At 40.7% G+C, this 21,332-nt stretch overlaps 1 long non-coding RNA gene across 1 annotated transcript; it reads left to right on the top strand.

The window, feature by feature from the left end:
- The first annotated feature begins 59 nt into the window (after positions 1 to 59).
- On the top strand, positions 60 to 19,504 carry LOC134348163 (uncharacterized). The gene is made up of 3 exons (XR_010018367.1): positions 60 to 1,262; positions 7,804 to 7,874; positions 18,588 to 19,504. It is a non-coding gene; the product is annotated as an uncharacterized LOC134348163 (long non-coding RNA).
- The last annotated feature ends 1,828 nt before the right edge of the window (positions 19,505 to 21,332 follow it).

The raw sequence follows: 21,332 nt of genomic DNA on the forward strand, positions 1-21,332 counted from the left end.
GCCCTGAGTTATCCCCTTCCCACCCCCCCTCCCACCACCCCTCCCATTCAACCCTTTACTTTGTAACATCTGTGAGGGTCACTTAGCAATGTCAGACACTGAACACTGACATTAACCGCCCCCCTTCCAGCACCAACAAATTAGAAAGGCAAAGCAGTTCTCATAGACGATCATATCAAAGAGACAAGAACAAAGAAACCTGGACAAACCCGTTAACCTATATAATTAAAATGCAAACAACAGGAATTCTGCAGATGCTGGAAATTCAAGCAACACACATCAAAGTTGCTGGTGAACGCAGCAGGCCAGGCAGCATCTGTAGGAAGAGGTACAGTCGACGTTTCAGGCCGAGACCCTTCGTCAGGACGGATTATAATTAAAACGTCTCCGTCTCAAATATAGTATAACACATAATCAAGACCCCAACAGCAAGAAACCGTCGCTTAGCGATGGCACCAGTGACGTCTTATCTGGTGCCCAGGAACGTAAACAAGTCTGCTGGAGACATAAAATTCTAAAGTTATTCAGAAGAACTGCTTGTTTTTCAGCTTCATTCTTGATGAAGTATTACATTTGGGTATATTGAATATCACCTTAAAACTCTGACCTGCAATACTCAGAAACAAATTGCCTCCTTAATTAACTAAATACAAAGGTGCAACGAATGACTTTCCAATAAAAGAATGACCAGAAAACATCACACCTAGGATGTTAACTTGCCCGTGCCCATTAGATTACATTTACAGGCTGGTCCGAGCTCTTAATGCAGTTCCACCTCCTCCCGAGGAGAGTGTGGACTTTGCCCAGGGGCTTCTTCCATATCTCCCAGCACCGATGATTTCAGAGCTTCTTTCGCTTCCTCTGCCGAATTAAACGACATCTTCATGCCCTTGATATTCACTCTCAAAATCGCCGGGTATATGAGGAACGAGTCGATCCCCTTCTGCCGAAGCTTAGCGCGGATCTCCTTGTATCCCTGCCGTTCCTGCATCGTGCCGGGGCTGTAGTCGGCGAAGAACTACAGCTGGGTGCCATCAGGGAGAGTAGGTTTGGCTTTTCTCGCACCCTCCAGGATAGCCTGCCGGTCAGTGTACCGTAGAAGCCTAAAAACCATGGTCTGCGTTCTTGAGGTGTTGTTGGAAAAGATCCTACGTGCTCTATCGATCTCCAATGGAGTGCTGGTGGGAATTCTTGAGCGCTCAAATCCAATTAGGCAGCATCTGCTGAGACAACCTCTTGGATCGCCGCCTCAGCGCCTGTCGGTAAATTGTTTCTCCTGGATCTGTCCTCCAAGTCGTTTAGCTTCTTCCATATCTTAGTTACCTCCGCGAGACAGGAGTTAGTAACTTTTTCATTCTTGCGTAAGCAAACCTGAATGTTGTCTATTTTATTGAAGACCGCGCTAATTTTTTTAGCGTGAATATCCGTTTGCTCCTTTAACGACCGGAGAATGTTGCCATTCTCTGTCTTATGCTTCTGTATGGAGTCGAGAGCCTTTTCCAGCAACTCCTTTAGCATGTGGGCTACCGTATTTTGCAGCGATTCTATTTCCGTTGCCATTGTTTGCTTTATTAGCATAGCTATTTCCTCGGATGAATCGCTAGCGCGTCGTCTGGTGGTATCTTGTTTCCCGATTGAATTAGGATCTTTTTTTGAAGTCATGTCTTTAGTTAGAGCTTTCTCCAACTCAACCTTGTATTAAGACCGTCTATTAAGAACTTGTAAAAGGAGGGTTATATGTCAGCGCTCAGTGCTGTGCTGCCATTTTGCCTCGTGCTTCACCGGAAGTCTTCTTACTATTTAAATAATAATCTGATCTTCCATTTTTCCTTCTAAAGTGGATGACCTCGCATTTACCAACGTTGTACTCCGCCTGCCAGAACCTTGTGTATTCACTTCTTATCTATATCTCTCTGAAGACTCTCTGTATCTTCTGCACAATTTGCTTTTCCTCTCAATTTAGTGTCATCAGCAAACTTAGATACACTACACTCGTCCCTTCTCCAGTATCGTTAATGAATATCCTGAACAGTTGTGGGACTGGCATCGACCCCTGTGGCACACTTCTCCCCACTGATTACCAACCAGAGAAACACCCATGTAACCCAACTCTCTGCTTTCTAGTAGATAACCAATCCTCTATCCATGCTAATACATTAACCCAACTCTATGCATCCTTAGCTTATGGATAAGTCTATTATGCAGCACCTTATCGAATGCCTTCGCCAAATCCAAGTAAATAACATCTATCTGTTCCCCCTCTATCCACTGCACTCATCCTCAAAGAACTCAGCAAGTTTGTCAAACAGAGCCAGTCTTTGCTGAATCCATGATGTGTCTGCCTGAAGCCTTTCCAGAAGCCTTGCTATTTCTTTAATGATAGCTTCAAGCATTTTCCCAACCACAAATGTTAAAGTAACTAGCCTATAGTTACCTGTCTTTTGTCTACATCCTTTTTTGAACAGTAGCGTGACATTTGCATTCTTCCAATCTGCCAGGACCTGTCCAGAGTCTAGAGAATTTTGGTAAATTACCACCAAAACCTCTATTATAACCTCTGCCATTCCTTTCAGCACCTTGGGATGCATTCTATCAGGACCAGGGACTTGTCTATCTTTTGACACACAAGTTTGCTCAGCACTACCTCTTTAATAATAGTTATTGTATTGAGGTCCTCACCTCCCATTGCATCCATATCATCTCTCTTCAGCCTGTTAGATGTGTCCTCCACCGTGAAGACCAAAGCAAAATTGTCATTCAAAGCCTTGGCCATTTCTTCATTATTCAATATCAATTTCCCCCTTCTCATCCTCCAAGGGACCTACATTCATTTCAGCCATGCTGTTCTGCTTTACATAATTATAAAAACTTTTACTATCAGTTTTTATATTTTGCGCTCATTTATTTTCATAATCTATCTTCCCTTTCTTTATTGCTTGCTTAGTGGTTCTTTGTTGCTTTTTAAAGTTTTCTTGATCTTCCAATTTCCCATGACTCTTGGTAACTTTGTGTGCATGAGCTTTTGGTTTGATGTCTTCCTTTACTTCCTAGGTTATCCATGACTGGCTCTCCCTATCCTTACAGTCCTTGCTTTTAACTGGAATGTACTTTCGTTGAGCACCGTGAAAGATCTCTTTGAAAGTCATGTACTGTTCCTCAACTGACCACCATAACCTGTGTTCCCAGTCTACCCTAACCAACTCCTCTCTCATTTTGTTGTAGTTTCCATTGTTGACACATAATACACTGGTTTTAGATCGAACTATTGCACCCTCCATTTGTATGAGAAACTCAGTCATACCATGATCACTCTTTCCAAGAGAATCCCTAACTACAAGATCGCTAATTTTACCTGTCTCATTGCACAGGACCAGATCCAAGATAGCATGTTCCCTTCTAGGTTCAATAGGAGGCTGTTCAAGAAAACTATCACATATGCACTATATGAAGTTCTCCTCAAGACTGCCTCAACCAACTTGATTCACTCAATTTATGTGCAAGTTAAAGCCCCCACGATAACTGCTGTTCCATTCTTACATGCCTCAGATATTTCTCAATTTGTTGCCTGTGCCACTGTAATGTTATTATTCGGTGGCCGATAGAAAACTCCTAGCAGTGATTTTTTTCCCTTTATTATTCCTAATCTCTACCCAGATAGATTCAACATTCTGCTCCTTAGATCTTACGTCGTCTCTTACTATCGCCCTGATCTCATCCTTAATTAAGTGTGCTAACATATAAGATTATTACGGGATTGGACACGCTGGAGGCAGGAAGCATGTTCCTGCTGATGGGTGAGTCCAGGACCAGAGGCCAGTTTAAGAATTAGGGGTAGGCCATTTAGAACGGAGTTAAGGAAAACCTTTTTCACCCAGAGAGTGGTGGATATATGGAATGCTTTGCCCCAGAAGGCTGTGGAGGCCAAGTCTCTGGATGCTTTCAAAAAAGAGATGGATAGAGCTCTTAAAGATAGCGGAATCAAAGGTTATGGGGATAAGGCAGGAACTGGATACTGATTGTGGATGATCAGCCATGATCACAGTGAATGGTGGTGCTGGCTCAAAGGGCCGAATGGACTACTCCTGCACCTATTGTCTATTGTCTACCCCACCTCCCTTACCTTCCTGCCTATCCTTCTGTATTACCTGATATCCTTGGATATTTAATTCCCAATCCTCTCCTCCCTGCAACCATGTTTCAGTAATGGCTACTAAATCATACCCTTCACTGACCTTGTTACAATACTACAGGTATTCAGATAAAGTGTACTTACACTCATTGTGCTTTTAAAATCTAGTAATCTTTGTCTGGTTCAGGAACAGCTTCTTCCCCTCTGCCATCTGATTTCTAAATGGACATTGAAGCTTTGGACACTACCTCACTCTTTTTAATATATAGTATTTCTGTTTTTGCACATTTTAAAAAATCTATTCAATATATGTAATTGATTTACTTGTTTATTTATTATGTTTTAATTATTATTATTATTATTTTCTCCCTCTGCTAGATTATATATTGCATTGAATTGCTGCTGCTAAGTTAACAAATTTCACGTCACATGCCGGTGATAATAAACCTGATTCTGATTCTGATTTGCACTTAACGTTTCTGCACTCTACCCTTACTTTTCTCTTTTTTTAACTTTTGCTTTTACTTTATCTTTATCCACACTTTTCTCTTTTATTTTATCCATACTTCTCCAATCTGTTTAAGTGACACCCCCCCCCCCCAGCTATTTAGTTTAAAGCCCTATCTACGGTCCTAGTTATGCAATTCGCCATTTTGATGGAAGGAGGCTGTTTAAATAGTTTTGGCATGGACTAGATGGGCTGAAGGGCTTGTCCCTGTGCTGTACATCTCTATGACTCTACAAAAGAGGAAAGGAATTAAGAAGCCTTTATTCTAGAGTGTTTCACTATATCCCAATATCATATTTCCAAATAGACAAAGTCTAGTCTGCTGAAATCAGAGGCAATGTAGATAGAAAAGACACTGGCTTCTTCAACAAAATTACCTCCTTTATTAAATCCTTAAAGGTTTCTTGTAATCCCTGGCACCCTTCCTCAGGGAAACATGTTTTGGGACCTGCTGTCTTAGAGACAAAGTCAGAAGTATGTGGGTTTGTATGCACAAGCGTGCACATGCTATGTGTACATGAGTCTTCAAGCAAGGAGAGGTTAGATTGTAGTGTTTGAAGGAAAGGGTGTTGGCCTGATTCAGGGGAAAATTCCCATCTCCATAAAGATAATTAAACTGTCTGTACACATGCTGTGCCCTGTCACCACTCCCTACTCTCAGGGTATTCATTTGTAGGGGATATCACAATGTATTTCTAAATTTGAGCTTCTCCCCAGTAATCAAATACAAGAGATCATGGAACGAGAGCAAAGCAGAAGTTGATTATTTAATGTTTTAATTGTGAAGGGTTTTAAGGCTAATTGCAATTCTCTGCGTTAACTCATGTTCAATTCAGAGATCAAATATGCAACAGTTCAGTGTCATGTTCTGGGACATTCAAATTTCTGGAGGTTCTTATTTATCTTTTTTCAGAAATAAAATCCTCTGGACTTTCAGTACCAATGCCATCTTTGAAAGTAACCTTTTCTTTGGGATGAGAAATTAATCTTTTAAGACAAAAATTATGATGCTATTATTTGCAACACACATCAAATTTGCCGGTGAATGCATTATTTGTAATGTTTACATGTAAGTGGAAACAAGGACAGTTCAGTAGCGAAAAAGATGCATTATTATTAATGGGCCATCTTAGCAGAAGATAAATCTTTCTATTCAAAACTGCCATTGACTTTCTCCATAAAAATCCTTGCCTGTGGAATTTCCAAGCACTCCAACTTCCACTTTATTTTTAATCTCACCTTTCCTAATTGCACTAGCTGTCTCCTTAGGCATCTGCCAGAAACCTTACTGCCTTACCACTGATCCCATCACTAATCCACCAGGTCAAACCAGTCAAGCCTCTTAAAACCCTGGCATATTGTTTTACTAAGAGCTTACCTTCAAAGGTTATTTCCTATCCATCAGTAGTTACATCCTGTGGCTAAGCTTATGTGACCACTAGACTCTCTTGCTTCAGAGTTCTCAATGCTGCCACCTCATTCTTCACATTCCAGTTTTGACGGCTGCTTACCCTACCTCTTTCCCTCACTAGTTAAATTAAGTAAGTAGTGCAAAAAAAGAGGGGGGAAAATAGAGAGATAGTGTTCATGGGTTGAATGTCCATTCAGAAATCTGGTGGCAGAGGGGAGGAAGCTGTTCCTGAATTGCTGAGTGTGTGCCTTCAGGCATCTGTACCTTGTTCCTGATGGTAGCAATGAGAAGAGGGCATGTCCTGGGTGATGGGAGTCCTCAACGATGCCTTTCTGAGGCACCACTCCTTGAAGATGTCCTGGATGCTGGGGGGGTGAGGAGGCTTCTCGTAATATTGTTTGCAGAACCATCAACTAACTTTAATCTTGTTTTGCTGAAACCTGTTGAAACCTTCTTTATTCATTGTTTCACATCATTTTCATCCAGACCCTTAAGTACTTCTCCAACACTCCCTATGTGGCTCATGTTCTTTCTCTTTATCTTGGCATTTTCTGAAATTTCTCTGATAAAGTTCATGGACATCCAAACAAAGATGCTGTAAATTCCAGAACCCAGACTTGCTGCCACAGTAGATTCTGGAAATCTGAAATACAAGTCATTGTTGTTGACTAGTAATTAGAAGCATTGCTCTTATTTTAACCCTTTGTTTACCCTACCTTGTTTACAACATAGTGATCACACTAGTGAAAATTACCAGCAGCATCCTTTGTGGCTACAACCACATGAGTGTCTTCCTTCCATAGACTCATTTGTAAGGTATTCAACATAGTTGACTGGTCCATTGCTCTCCATTAACTTTCTGCTTGACCCAAACATGATAAAATTAAATAGATATGCACATGGATACTATGTAGGTGTAAAAATGGAGGGCTATATAGGAGGGAAAGGTTAGATTTTCTTAGACTAGGTTAAAAGGTCAGTACAATATTGTGGGCTGAAAGGTCTGTACTGGGTTGTAATGTTCTATGGTGCCCACCTTTGCAAGAGATAATCCAAAGTTTTTTTTGTGATCCATAGGATCTTTTGTTCCTATAATGTCTGGTTGCTGTAGTTTCTGCTGTTTGTTTTGTGCAGTTGCTAACAACAGAATCAATAATGAAATAATCACATTAAACTATAAACCTGCCATAAAAATGTTTTTAGATACTACCATCTTTCAACCATCTTCCCATACATTAACCAACCTGCTTGCACTTTGCTTTTCCTCCCCTGCCTTCTTTTGTTTTCTCTTCCCTGTTTCATTTCTATCCTCTTTTCACTTGTGCTGTATTTTTCTACGTTCTAAGTTTAAGCTCTACCTAGCAGAAACCACTGTGTCAGGGTAGGGGAGAAGTGCATAGGACAAAGGGTGAGAACAAATGGGGTTATGTGGCAGTTAATCTGCCTCTAGAATGTTCTTCAGTCACTCTGTGACATCCTCGACTCTAACATCAGTGTAAATTTGATCAGAGAGATGTGCTGTAGCCACAACATTGCTTATTTGTTCCCTGTTAATACCCTGGCTTGCTATCTCATTCAGGTTCATCAAATATTTTGTCCCACAATCCTACTATTAACAGTACCTAATACAGATACGGAAGCCTTTAACTGCCACATTATCCTCTTTGATCTCACCTGATCAGTAATATTCCCTTTGTACTATCCATCCCTCTCCATCATCTCTGTAATAGAAACTAACTTGTTTTTCTTCTGTAGCCTGGTTCTGAAGAAGGGTTTCAGATGCAAAACATTAAGTCTGATTCTTTTTCCAGATGATGCCTGATCTGGTGAGTGTCATATGTTCAAAGGTTTATGTATTATCAAAGTATGTATGCGGTATACATCTCTGAGATTCGCCTTCTCCAGATTGCCATGAAACACAGAAAAACCACAGAAGTCAGTTTAGAGAAAAACAGCAACCCCCTCCCGCACAAAAAAAATAAAAATGATCATCAACCCCCCAAACTCTTATCTCCTCATACAAAATGATTCAAGAACCTTAGCCACCAAATCCCCTTCTCCCTGCACAAAACAAAATTAATGAAATTGCAACAACCCTCACCCCCGCACAGAATGCAACAAGAACATCAACCCCCAATCCCCCTCCCCTCACACAAAAAAAAATGAGAAAGAGCAGGCAAAAACACAGAATATAAAAACCATGACTGAAAAGCTGTATTTCCAGCATTTGCAGTTGTAAAAATGTTATCATTTTTGAGATACTGTTTTCTAATTTATCTCTATATTATATTCAGCTTGCACAATCTCATCCCCTTTATATATGTCTTTGGTGCTGATATGTACTATAACCACAAGATATTCACTCTCCCTCTTCAGAATTTCCTGCAGTCACTCTGTGACTGTCTGAATTCTAGCATTTCATATATCCTGGAATAATGTTCGTTGCAAGAATCACCTATTTCTTTATTGTTAGGACCATGGTTGGTTATCCCACTAAGGTTCATTTTGTGTCACTCATACAATTCTTTATCAGGAAATATGTTGAAAGAGATGTGTGAAAAGACAAATGATAAAGATCTATAATTATCTGAATGTTTTTGGAATCACTGTAGTTTGGCAGAACCAATGGACTGCTTTACACCAAGTTCTTTGTTATCTCTCAATGCTGTTACCACTTGTACAAGGACACAGAGGTTCTTTGAGTGTCAGCATACGCTGTCAACAACCAAAATAATAAAACTGGGTATAAATTCCAACATACTAACTTGTGGTTTTGAACATGAAGTTAAATTATTCTTTCCTTTTGAAAGCACTAATTGTTTTAAATACCTACCTTGTAATAAAGACTACATTATTAGATAGCCTTATGTACGAAGGTCAATTCTAGATACTTTGCATGTAGTTACCTGGAATGTGAATAAACCGTGAGAGCTGAGTAATATTCCTAAACATTCAGATGATGAATATGACGGATGTTATGGTCTTTCAAATTCAGGCCACATGACATGACAGAACTTGTAAAAACAGTTTAGTTTTAAATTGCACAGGATGGCTTTTTAGAGCAGGTTGTGGTGTGCCCACTAGGGAAAAGGCAATTCTGGGTTGGGTGTTGTGTAATGAACTAGATTTGATTAAGGAGTTAAGGTTAAGGAACCCTTAGGAGCCATGATCATAATATGAAAGAACTCACCCTGCAGTTTGAAAGGAAGCCAAACTAGATGTATTTGCATTATAAGTGGAGTAAAGGGAACTAAAGAGGCATGTGAGAGAAGTTGATTGGAAAGGGACACTTGCAGGGATGACAGCAGAACAACAATAGCTGGAGTTTCTGGGAGTATTTTGGAAGGCACAGAATCAATTCATCCCAGAGAAGAAAAAACATTCTAAAGGGAGGATGAGGCAACTGAAGCTGACAAGGGAAGTCAAAGGCAGCATAAAAGCAAAAGAGGGGATATTAAATATAGCAAAAAATTACTGTGAAGCCTTCAAAAACCAATAGAAAGCATCTAAAACAATAAGTAGAGGAAAGGTTAAAAAAATAAGGTAAGCTAGCCAATAATATAAAATAGGGTATCAAAATATTTTTCAGATGTATAAAGAGTAAAAGAGAGGCCATAGTGTACATTGGACACTGGCAAATGATGCTGGAGAGGTAGTAATGGAGGACAAAGAAATGGCCAATAAACTCAATATTTTTTGCACCAGTCTCACTGTCTAAGACACTAATAGAATGCCAGAAATTGAGAGCATTAGGGGGCAGAAATAAGTGCAGCTGCAATTATGAAGAAGAATTTGCTTGGGAGGCTGAAAGGTCTGAACATAGATAAGTCACATGGACTGGATGGACTACACAGCTGGGTTCTGAAATAGGTAGCTGAAGAGATTGTGGAGGCATTAGTAGTAGTTATCTTTCAAGAATCACTAGTTGTCTTTCAGGGGCAGGCTCAATGGGCTGGATGGCCAACTCCTGTTTCTATTTCTTATTTTCTAAGAATAGAATGGTTCAGGAGGACTGGAAAATTGCAAATGTTACTCCACCCTTTAAGAAGGAAGGCAGGCAAAAGACAGGAAGTTTTAGGCCTGACTTCTGTGGCTGGAAAGATGTTGGAATCCATTATTAAAGGTGAGTTTTTGGGGTACTTGGAGGCACATGAGTCAAAGTCAACATTGTTCCTTAAAGGGAAATGTTGACTGAAATCTGTTGGAATTTTTGAAGAAATAATAGGCAGGATAGACAAAGGAGAATCTGTGGGTGTTGGTTACTTGGATTTTTAGAAGGCCTTTATCAAGGTGTTGCACATGAGGCTGGTAAACAAGAGCCCATGGTATTGGACCACAGGATCATAAGATATAGGAGCAGAATTAGGCCACTCAGCTCATCGAATCTATTCTGCCATTTCATCATGGGTGATCTATTTCCTTCTCTACCCAATTCTCCTGCCTTCTCCCCATAACTTTCATGCCCTGACTAGTCAAGAACCTATCAGCCCTGCCTTAAATATACCCAGTGACTTGACCTCCACAGGCACCTGGCAACTTATTCGACAGATTTACCACCTCTGGCTAAAGAAATTCTTCCTCATCGCTCTTCTACAGGAAGGATGCAAGCATGAACGGAAAAATATCTGACAGGCAGACTGCAAAGTGTGGAAAAAAAGAGGGCCTTTTCAGCCTGGCTACTGGTGGCTAGTGCTGTTCTGCAGGGATAAGTGTTGAGACCACTCCTTTTCATGTTATATTGCAATGATTTGGATAGATAGATAAATAGACAGACATACTTTATTGATCCCGAGGGAAATTGAATTTCGTTGCAGTTGCACCAACCAAGAATAGAGTATAAATATAGCAATATAAAACCATAAATAATTAAATAATAATATGTAAGTTACACCAGATGGAAATAAGTCCAGGAACAGCCTATTGGCTCAGGGTGTCTGACTCTTCAAGGGAGGAGTTGTAAAGTTTAATGGCCACAGGCAGGAATGACTTCCTATGGTGCCCAGTGTTGCATCTCGGAGGAATGAGTCTCTGGCTGAATGTACTCTGGTGCCCAACCAGTACATTACGTAGTGGATGGGAGACATTGTCCAAGATGGCATGCAACTTGGACAGCATCCTCTTTTCAGACACCACCGTCAGAGAGTCCAGTTCCATCCCCACAACATCACTGGCCTTACGAAAGAGTTTGTTGATTCTGTTGGTGTCTGCTACCCTCAGCCTGCTGCCCCAGCACACAACAGCAAACATGATAGCACTGGCCACCACCGACTCGTAGAACATCCTCAGCATCGTCTGACAGATGTTAAAGGACCTCAGTCTCCTCTGGAAGTAGAGACGGCTCAGACCCTTCTTGATGGAATTTATATCTTTATGGCCAAGTTTGTGGATTATACAAAGATAGTTGAAGGGGTTGGTAGTATTGAGGAAGCAGGAAGTTTGCAGAAGCACTTGTACAGATTAGGAGATGGACAAAGAAATGGCAGATTTAACATAGTCTGGGAAAGTGTATGGACATGCACTTTGGTGGAAGGAATAAAGGTGTAGACTATTTTCTAAATGGGGAATGAATTTTGAAATCAGAGGTGTAAAGGGACTTGGGAGTCTTAGTGCAGGATTCCCTAAAAGTTGACTGGCAGGGTGAGTTGGTGGTGAGTAAGGCAAATGCAATGTTAGCATTCATTTCGAGAGTACTAGAATTTAAAAGCAAGGATGTAATGCTGAGACTTTGTAAGGCATTTGTCCGACCGCACATGTAATTTATTGAGTAGTTTTAGGTACTTTATATAAGAATATGTATTCTGGCATTGGAGAGAGTCCAGAGGAGATTCACGAGAATGATCACAGGTATGAAAGGGTAAATGTGTGAGGAGCATTTGATGGCTCTGGCATGTATTCACTGGAGGTCAGAAGACTGAGGGGGAAAATGTCCTTGAAACCTATTGAATATTGAATGGCTGAGATAGAGTGGATGTGGAGAGGATGTTCCCAATGGTGGAAGAATCTAGGTCAACAGTGCACTGCCTCGGAATGGAAGGACATCCCGAGAGAAGTGAATCTATGGAATTCATTACCACACATGGTTGTGGAGGCCAAATCATTGGGTATATTTAAAGCAGAGGCTGATAGGTTCTTGATTAGAAAGAGCATCAGTTATGGAGAGAAGGCAAGAAAATGGGGATGATAAGGAAATTGGCCATGACGGAATGGCAGAGCAGACTCAATGGCCTGAATAGCCTAACTCTGCTCCTGTATCTTATGGTTTTTTGATAAACAAAGAGAAAATGTTACCATATTTGGTAAGCTTATGTTAATTGTTATCAAGCCCACTGTTCTATTACTTTTCAAAACTGAACTAGATTCCATCAATCATGGGAAGAGGAATATGTTACAAAGCCCATGTTCTACCTTTGCATGGGCATTCAACCAATGAATAAGCCTAGCATTATATTTTGGATTTTCCCACATGCCATTTAATACTTCCAGTTAACAAAATTTTAAGTTTTAAAAGTTAGAAATTAATAACTGATGTTGCATCTATTGGGTTTTCAAGCAGCGTGCTAAATACCTATCAACTTCCACATATACAAATACTTATCTTTATTGAAAGGTATAGCTCTGTGTTTTAAATAAAACCCCTCTAACCCTAAGTATCCAATTTGTCACACTACCTGGATCTGCTGTCTGCCATCTCATCATGCCTGTATTAACCAGGTACAATAGCATTGGTCCAATTGCCCCAGATTTCCCAATCCTAGAGTCAAACAGTAAGGGGAAGTGACATATCAGTCGTGACTGGAATTTGATTAGCATATTGATAAATCTGATATCCAGAATGTTCTGACAGCTGAAAGCATAAAGGAGGCCGAGGACGGTGGGGGAAGGCATAGAGCTTTTTCTATGTCATAAAAGGTTGAGTTCATTAGTGTTATTAAATGTTTATGATGTATATTGACATCTAAAAAACAATCAAATTAATTTATCATGGACTTGAAAAATAGCTAAAAATATAAATTCATTATAATTGATTAAAACATTAAACACAAATAAATAATTATAAATATCAAAATAAGAATCAAATTAATTGAACTGAATTTTATCTTCCCATTTACCAGGTTGGGAATCCCAATTCAATTGAATTGGGTTTCTGATCCCACAAGACATTTGACTGGCTTAGGACCACAGAAAAGTTCAGCAGCATAATGATGGAGCTCTGCATGAGTGCAGTGATAGAATGGACTGACAGAGGCACCAGGATCCCAGACTTAGGACAGGGTCTTGGAAGACCTGTATGTACCTCACTACCGGCAAGAGATTGAATGACTGTGATCCCCTTATGAATCGCTCACCTAGGTCAATACAATTAGCCAATTATCAATTGCTTCTTCAGGTGTTGCAATGTTAAATCAAATCATCTGTTAACTGCTCAAATTTCAAGGAATACCACTCTAGTTTGTATTTTTGTTCTAAGCAATTTAGTCCCGGTAGTCCAGAGCGGACAATGTCCAGAACTACCATAGTATTCTGATCGGATAAACCCAGAATTTTTATAAATATCTCTCTTGAAACCCTAACCTAATGCTTTATATTTTGCACAATTGCATTGTCCTTCATTGTCCATGGTGACATAGATAGGAGATGTTGAATTCACAAGAGAATCTAATGTGCAGTTAAACTATACTATATGCACAGAATTATGTGTACCTCTACTTATTTTCCTAGTGGAAACAGCACATTTCTTAATTTTGCAATGTGGGGGAGGAATGCAAGATCAAGGTTCACCATTGAAGTCCTGGTTTAGCACGATATATAGATCTACAGTAGCAAGAACCAGGAAACACCATCATGGTGCAAAACATCAAAATCCTGGAGATGATTTTTCAAGCCTTGATGTGCTGTGAGTCTAGTCATTACACCAAAATGAATGGTAACATTGCTTCATAATATGTACCATCATATCTGTGCCTGTCAGATGAACAAAACCACACAAGAAATGAAAGAAATTCAAAACAACCACCACTATGGTAATTTTGCAGACAGAACCTAGAGCTACAACTTTGCTAGATTTGTAGGGAAAATAAAATGGGTTGAACATGAAACTCTGAAAAATATGCCTCCACAAGATGAATTCTAATTCAGTGAAAACTTACCCGATTGTCCTTTTACCTACTTGTCTTTATAGTCTTTAAAGAGTTGTTTCATAACAAATGATGAAGCAGTGTATCTTAGAAACCAACTGGAAATGGAAACTCAAAATAATTGTTGACCATATGTCACTCATTTAAAAAAAATATTCATTACATGTTATATACACAACATTCTTCCCCTATGATGAGAATGTCAATTTGTCACTGAAGTGACTCATGAGGACATTTAAGATAAGAATGCCACAATGCTTCTATATTCCTGGGGAAAAAACACATTATCTATCACATATACTAAGGATCCAAATGTTTCCAGATCCTTAATATGTTTGTCCAAGGATTGTTAAAAACCAATACATAACTGGATTACTCATGATACACTATCCCTGCCACTCAAAACTTCACTGGAATAGAGGGTATTTCTACTTCATAACCATAAAGTCTGCACTTTTGACTCACTTATCCTCTTAAAACATCATCTCAAAATCTCCATTTACTTGCAGACTTGATGTGCGAGGGGTAGGTTTGTTTAGGGGTCCTCAATTTACCAAAACTGGATGAATAATTGATGTGACTTTAAAGCAAATTTGCTTCTTGCAGGTAGCTGCTGCTTCTTTGATCATACTATTTTTGTGTCACACTTTTAAGAACTGTTCTCTAAATAGAGAATGCAAGAAAATTACCTAGCAGATATCTAAAGTTTTGAGTTTTAGTTATCTCAATATAATGCTACAATCAAGAAATCAAACACAGAATATTTAGGAGGAACATACATCAAAGTTGCTGGTGAATGCAGCAGGCCAAGCAGCATCTATAGGAAGAGGCGCAGTCGACGTTTCAGGTCGAGACCCTTCGTCAGGACTAACTGAAGGAAGAGTGAGTAAGGGATTTGAAAGCTGGAGGGGGAGGGGGAGATGCAAAATCCCTTACTCACTCTTCCTTCAGTTAGTCCTGACGAAGGGTCTCGGCCTGAAACGTCGACTGCGCCTCTTCCTATAGATGCTGCTTGGCCTGCTGCGTTCACCAGCAACTTTGGTGTATGTTGCTTGAATTTCCAGCATCTGCAGAATTTCTGTTGTTTATATTTAGGAGGAAGCAAGGATTGCTTTTGTGGAGAAAAGAATGGAAAGCAATACTGAAAAAATTAGATGACGAGAGATAGGAAGAGAATTCAAATTAAAGTCCATATAGTTTATTGTCATATGCACAAGTGCATATATGCATTGGTGGAATGAATCATCATCACAGGCACGTAACATCAGATAAAAAGCATTCACAAAAAACATAAATTACACACAATTTTTACAAGAGCAGTTTGAGAACAGTGACCACAACTCCTCAACTTTCAGAATAGCTAGGTATGGTCCTTGCAGGACAGTTTTAAATTGGAGTAGGGCAAATTACAAGTGCATTAGGCAGGAACTAAGAAGGGTCCATGGAAAATTGGCTGTTTGGATTCCAAACTGGCTTGCACATAGAAGTCAGAGAGATAGTGGTTGAATGAGCTCATTCGAGCTGGAGGTCTGTAATGAGTGGTGTTTTGCAGGAATCTGTGCTAGGACCTCTGCTGTTTGTGATGTATGTATATAAATGACCTGGATGAAAATGCAGATGGGTGGATAGGCAAATTTGTCATTGATACCAAGATTAGTGGAGTTTTGAATAGTATAGAAAACTAGCAAAGAATACAGTGTGATACAGACGAGTTGAAGACATGGGCAGAGAAATGTCAAATGGAGTTGAACTGAGATAAATGTGAGGTGTTGCACCTTAGTAGGGCAAATGCAATGAGACAGTACACTGTTAAAAGCAAGATCCTTACAATGTTGCTGATCAGGGAGGTCTTGGGATCCAAGTTCATAGCTCCTTGAAAGTGGCTACACAGGTGGATAGGGTGATTAAAGAGGCTTGCTTTTATTAGTCGAGGCATGGAGTTCAAAAGTCAAAAGGTTAGGTTGCAACTTTATAAAAGTCTGGCTAGGCCACATCTGGAGTATTGCATTCAGTTTTGGTTGCCCCACTATAGGAAGGATGTTGAGGATTTGGAAAGGGTGCAGAAGAGGTTTACCAGGATGCTGCCTGGCTTAGAGGGTATGTGCTATCACAAGAACCTGGATAAACTTGGGTTATTTTTTTCTGGAGCAGCAGAGGCTAAGGGGAAATCTGATAGAGATCTATAAGATTATGAGATGTATAGGTATAGAGGACAGGGAGTATCTGTTCTCCGGGGTTGAATTGTCTAATATCAGAAGGCTTGCATTGAAGGTGAGAGGGGGTAGGTTCGAGGGGGATGTGGGGGTATGATTTTTACTCAGAGAGTGCTGGATGCCTGGAATGCACTTCCTGCTATGGTGGTAGAGGCAAATACATAGGCACTTGGACGTGGGGAAGATGGAAGGATAGGGTCATGGTGTAGGTAGGAAAGATTAGCCTCTGGATGTTTTTTTTTAAATTTGCTTATTAGAAGGGTTGGCACAATATTGTGGGCCAAGGACCTGTTCTTGTGCTGTACTGTTCTATGTTCTACATAGAACATAGAATAGTACAGCACAGTACAAGCCATTTGGCCCACATTGTGCCGACCCTCAAACCCTGCCTCCCATATAACCTCCCACCTTAAATTCCTCCATATAACTGTCTAGTAGTCTCTTAAATTTCACTAGTGTATCTGCCTCCACCACTGACTCAGGCAGTGCATTCCATGCACCAACCACTCTCTGAGTAAAAAACCTTGCTCTAATATCCCCCTTGAAATTCCCACCCCTTACCTTAAAGCCATGTCCCCTTGTATTGAGCAGTGGTGCCCTGGGGAAGAGGTGCTGGCTATCCACTCTATCTATTCCTCTTATTATCTTGTACACCTCTATCATGCCTCCTCTCATCCTCCTTCTCTCCAAAGAGTAAAGCCCTAGCTCCCTTAATCTCTGATCATAATCCATACTCTCTAAACCAGGCAGCGTCCTGGTAAATCTCCTCTGTACCCTTTCCAATGCTTCCACATCCTTCCTATAGTGAGGTGACCAGAACTGGACACAGTACTCCAAGTGTGGCCTAACCAGAGTTTTTTAGAGCTGCATCATTACCGCACGACTCTTAAACTCTATCCCTTGATTTATGAAAGCTAACACCCCATAAACTTACTTAACTACCCTATCTACCTGTGAGGCAACTTTCAGGGATCTGTGGACATGTATCCCCAGATCCCTCTGCTCCTCCACACTACCAAGTATCCTGCCATTACTTTGTACTCTGCCTTGGAGTTTGTCCTTCCAAAGTGTGCCACCTCACACTTCTCCGGGTTGAACTCCATCTGCCACTTCTCAGCCCACTTCTGCAACCTATCAACGTCTCTCTGCAATCTTTGACAATCCTCTACACTATCCACAACATCTTTGTGTTGTCTGCAAACCTGCCAACCCACCCTTCTACCCCCACATCCAGGTCGTTAATAAAAATCATGAAAAGCAGAGGTCCCAGAACAGATCCTTGTGGGACACCACTAGTCACAACCGTCCAATCTGAATGTACTCCCTCCACCACCACCCTCTGCCTTCGGCAGGCAAGCCAATTCTGAATCCACCTGGCCAAACTTCCCTGAATCCCATGCCTTCTGACTTTCTGAATAAGCCTACCGTGTGGAACCTTGTCAAATGACAAATAACCAAAATTCTAAACCACAAATAACTAAAAAAATCTATTTTAGTACGAACTGGTAAAAGTGGTCATCATGTGGCTAAACTGTCATGATGAGGGCTGTGACAGTTGATTTAAGAACTGAACAGTTGAAGGGAAGAAGCTGTTCTTGAATCTAGTGGTGTGGGACTTCAGGCTTTTGTACCTCCCGCCCGAAGGTAGCAGTGTAAAGACGGCATAACCCAGATGGTGGGTATCTTTGAAGACAGATGTTGTTTTCTTGAAAGAGTGGCTCCTCGAGAAGCTACTCCCTCAAGAAGGAGTGTCTAGATACTACCAATGGTGGGGAAGGATGTGTCAATGCTGTACTGAGCAGATTCCACTACTCTCTGCAGTTTCTTACATTCCTGTGTAATCAAATTGCTGTACCAGGTCGTGATGCAACCAGTCAGGATACTTACAACAGTACATCTGTAAAAGTTTATTAGAGCGTTAGATAACAAATCAAACCTCCTTAACCTCCTATTTGAAAATACTTTGAAAAAATTTGAGAGACACAATACCAGAGTTTCCAATAAAGGTCTTTAAATAACTCTAAATGCTAGTAATATTTAAGAATGTTCAAAAACTAAATGACTAAATCACTTGAAACATTAGAAAAACTTTAAGAATTGTTAACAGCAATGGAATTATCATATTTACACTCTGCTTCAGAGCCATAGATTTTCTCATTCATATGAATGGCTTTTTGTCCCTGTGCCATAGATAACATGTTCAACAAGCAGATTACTCCATGATGTTGAGGGTTTGCAGCAAGTTTGTGTTCGGCTGCTGGAATTCAAGAACTCCGACTTTGAAACACACCAGAAAGCAACTGAGTTTTGCAATCAAGTCTCTGTTCGTGAGGGGTTCTTGAATTTGCTGATACCTGTAGAGGTAAATGCCTGCCATCAAACTTCAGGTCCAATTTAATTAAATAGAAGATGGTTGCACGACGCAGCTTGCGCAGCCACTCCGGTGAATGATATCTGTAATCTGACAAGTAGGGTGCCGTGCACAATCCTGATTTGATGGAGAAAGATGTCAGAGAACAGAGGAACATCTGGAGAAACCTCTGAAATGCGCTTTTCGCTGCTGCTGTTACTGTGTGATCCAGAATCTCCGGAGGGGAAGGCCCCAAATCCTCAGCTTTGCTTGTTGCTCGGCGGCTGGGACGGAGTTGAAGTGCTCGGTGCTCGGTGTCAAAGGGCTGGTTGGAGGCTCGAGGTTTTCGGACAGACTCAGAGCCCCCATAAGTGAATGAAACTGCAAAGGATACCATCAAAGATTTGAATCTCTGTTTTAGGCGGAGATGCAATGCATGGTTGTTGCATCACTATGTCTGTTATTTCTTTTTGCATCCTTATGGCCTCCAGCACAGCACTTAGACCTTTATCACCTGAAACACAACTGTCACCATACTGTAAGTCAATGTTCTCAGAGGCACTTTGTGCTATCGGATATGGCTTAGGTTCAGAGTACCTCCTTGGTGCAGGCTATCAGTGAGCACCCCTTGGGGTTCAAACTCGTGGCTGATAGATTTTTGATTTTCAGGTGTATCCACATTGACATCAAGTATGCTGGATTTTCTCTGTTCCATGTCAACATAGGAACCCTCACCATAGGACTGCCCTGCTGGAGCACGTTTGGCACTCACAGCACTTGAAGCCCTTAGCACTTTAACTCTGGCCATCTTGGCTGTGATTTCTCTTTGCAACTTAAACTCCTCCATTTTCCTCTGAATCTGTTCTGCTTGTTGTTCCTGATTTCCCTGAAGTGCTCCTGGTCCTAAACAATGGACACTACAATGGGATGAGGGAGGATTTAGCTAATGTAGACTGGGAACACAGACTATATGATGGGATGGTTGAGGAACAGTGGAGGACTTTCAAAGAGATTTTTCACTGTGCTCAACAAAAGGTAAAAGCAAGGACGGTAAGGATAGGGAGAGCCAGCCTTGGATATCTAGGGAAATAAAAGAAGGCATCAAACTAAATGCTCGTGTGTACAAAGTCACCAAGAATAGTGGGAAACTGAATGATTGGGAAACTTTTAAAAGCAACAAAGAACCACTAAGTAAGCAATAAAGAAAGCGAAGATAGATTATGAAAATAAATGAGTACAAAATATAAAAACTGATAGTAAAAGTTTTGGTAATTATATAAAGCAGAAAAGGGGGGCTAAAGTGAACTTAGGTTCCTTGGAGGATGAGAAGGGGGGGATTGATATTGGTTAATGAGGAAATGGCCAAAGCTTTGAATGACTATTTTGTGTTGGTCTTTATGGTGGAAGACACATCTAACACACCAAAGAGAGATGTTATGGATGTAATGGGAGGCGAAGACCTCGATACAATAGCAAACTTGTGGGCCTGAAGATAGATAAGTACCCTGGTCCTGTTGGAATGCATCCCAGGGTACTGAAAGAAATGGCAGAAGTTATAGTGGAGGCTTTGGTGATAATTTACTAAAATTCTGTGGACTCTAGAAAGGTCCTGGCGGAATGGAAGATGGTGAACGTCACACCACTGTTCAAAAAAGGATGTAGGCAAAAGGCAGTTAACTATAGGCCAGTTAGTTTAATATCTGTAGTGGGGAAAATGCTTGAAGCTGTCATTAAAGAAGAAATAGCGAGGCATTTGGAAAAAAATGGATCCCTCATGCAGATGTAGCATGGATTCAGCAAAGGCAGGTCCTGTTTGACAAACTTACTGGAGTTCTTTGAGGATATAACGAGCGCAGTGGATAGAAGAGGACAGATAGAAGCTATTTACTTGGATTTCCAGAAGGCGTTTGATAAGGTGCTGCATAGAAGATTTATCCATAAGGTAAGGATGCAAAAAGTTGGGGATGATGTATTAGCATTGATAAAGGATTGGTTAACTAATAGAAAGCAGAGAGTGGTGATACATGGGTGTTACTTTGGTTGGCAACCAGCAGTGAGCGGTGTGCCGTAGGGGTCTGTGCTGGGCCCACAACTGTTCGCGATATAAATTAACGATCTGGAAGAGGGAACCGAGTATAGTGTATCTAAGTTTGCTGATGATGCTAAGTTCAGTGGAAAAGCAAATTGTGCAGAAGATACAGAGAGTCGGCATAGATACAGATAGGTTAAGTGAGTGGGCAAGGGCAGATGGAGTACAATGTTGGTAAATGTGAGGTCATCCACATTGAAAAGAAAAATGAAAAGCAGATTATTATTTAAATGGTAAAATATTGCGGCATGCTGCTGTGCAGAGGGACTGGGAGTGTTTGTGCATGAATCACAGAAGGCTGGTTTGCAGATGCAGCAGGCTATCAAGAAGGCAAATGGAATGTTGGCCTTCATTGCTAGAGGAATTGAATTTAAGAGCAAGGAGGTAATACTGCAACTGTACAGGGTACTGGTGAGGCTGCATCTGGAGTACTATGTGCAGTTCTGGTCCCTTTACTTGAGGAAAAATATATTGGCTTTGGACGCCATGCAGAGGAG

The sequence above is a fragment of the Mobula hypostoma genome, chromosome 6 (assembly GCF_963921235.1).
Source record: "Mobula hypostoma chromosome 6, sMobHyp1.1, whole genome shotgun sequence".
NCBI classification, from domain to species: domain Eukaryota; kingdom Metazoa; phylum Chordata; class Chondrichthyes; order Myliobatiformes; family Myliobatidae; genus Mobula; species Mobula hypostoma.